Source organism: Limulus polyphemus, unplaced genomic scaffold, assembly GCF_000517525.1.
Source record: "Limulus polyphemus unplaced genomic scaffold, Limulus_polyphemus-2.1.2 Scaffold300, whole genome shotgun sequence".
NCBI lineage: Eukaryota > Metazoa > Arthropoda > Merostomata > Xiphosura > Limulidae > Limulus > Limulus polyphemus.
The window spans coordinates 60727-62847 of NW_013665910.1; positions in this window are offsets into that span (position 1 = coordinate 60727).

Below are 2121 nucleotides of genomic sequence, written 5' to 3' on the forward strand. Positions count from 1 at the left end.
GTTTCATTTGCACAAAGTTACTTAAGGACTATTTGGGTTAGCCGTCCCTAATTTAGAAGTGATAGACTAGAGAGAAATCAACTAGTTAACATCACTCACCGCCAACTCTCTGTGAAAGAATAATGGAATTGACCGTCACATTATAATACAGGATTTTTCTATTAGAGTAGTCCAGAAGTTGGCGGTGTGTGATGCTGACTAGCTGCCTTTCTTCTATCCAATAACTTCTAAACTAGGCCAAATAACCCTCGAGTATCTTTGAGCGAAGTTAAAAACAAACAAATATACAAATTATCGGATTGGTTGAACTAAACCTCCTAAATTACAAATCAAATTCAAACACCCTTAGTGTTATTGCTTTTGCTAATTGATTGAAATGAAACAGTTCGTATTTAATTACACTTGACATCTAAATTATTTGATAATGTGATAATATAATGTTTTTTTTCTCTCACTTTGAATAAATGAGCAAGTTTCCAGTCATTAAGGTTCGCTCAATGCATCAATGTAATTGTTAAACAACACAAGTAATTTTAGTCCTTAGTGTAGAAATAGCTGGAAAATATATTTCACTCCTTTCACACAACGTAAATATTTTACACTGATTAATTTCATACTTATATATATTATTTTTATTTGTTTTGTCTCCCAACGGGACAGAGACAAGTTTACGGACTTACAACGTTATAATCCGGGGGTTCGATTACACACAGTGGACACAGCAGATTGCCCAATGTGACTTTGCTCTAAAACAAACAATCTTACTAGTTTAAATCAGAAAGCCCTAATATTTGAAAACATTCGTCAAAACTCTCCTTCATTATTAACATCAAATTTTAGACAAAAAATTAGTAGGTTTTCGTTTCAGTATTATTAAAATTAAAAAACTAGTCATAACACTTAAACGATTCCCAAGATAATATTTCATAAAGACAGTTTGCTTTGAACAAACCTTAAAAAAAAACCTCTTTTTTAAATTCATTACGTGTGATCAGTTACACATGACAAAAATAATTGTTTTATTTTTTCTCCACAATCGAGATACACCGAATAAGCTTTCTATTATTTCCTTTCAGCCTCCCCCCCCCCCAGTGGCACAGCGGAATATCTTCGGACTTACAACACTAGAAACCGGTTTTCGATACCCGTGGTGGGCAGAGCACAGATAGCCCAACGTGTAGCTTTGAGCTTAACTACAAACAAACAAATCCTTTCAACTCTCTTCAGAGCTGTTTTTATTTGTTTACCAAGTTCGTACACACGAGTAATCAATATATTGGCTATCATATTAGTATAATACCTGTAATTACAACAAAGTTAAGATACGCCTATTTCTCATAATCTTAAATTTTGTCATAAGAACATCATATATATGTTCGCTCTTCAAAAGAGGGCAACTAACATATCATCTACTATTTAACTTTAATTTGATAAGAACAGCTTTTGAAAATAAAAATACTTTAATTTTGAGACAAATGAGTGATAGTTTAAAAGCTAACCGCAAATTCTCGAATACCCTTCTTCAGTGCTTTTTAAGATTATTAGATTGTTACTAATATCAATATTTTATTTAGTACAGTTGTGGTCCTATTAGAGATTGTTACTAACTTCAGCGCACAACTATAGACATGTTCACATTGTCTTTAATCGTGTTTCAGCAGCGCTTTGTATCTAGAACTATAATGTAAAACTCATCAGATAGTCAACTTATCAAAAGCGTATTTTAAAACTTTTTTTGTTAGTTTGTTTGTCATATTTGTTATTGTTGTTCATCAAGAAAAGACCATATATTCAATATTAACCGTTCTCTTCTAGCAGTTCTTTGTTATAAATGGTATTGTTTTTCACCATCAATAGTTCTTCGTTATACTTAGTATTGTTGTTCATTATTAACAGTTCTTTGTTATATCTAGTGTTGTTGTTCATCATCAATAGTTCTTTGTTATATCTAGTGTTGTTCATCATAAATAGTTCTTTGTTATATCTAGTGTTGTTGTTGTTGTTCAGCATTAGTAGTTCTTTGTTATACCTAGTGTAACATGTTGTTCATCATACATAGTTATTTGTTATATCTAGTATTGTTGTTGTTCAGCATCAGTAGTTATTTTTTATGCCTAGTTT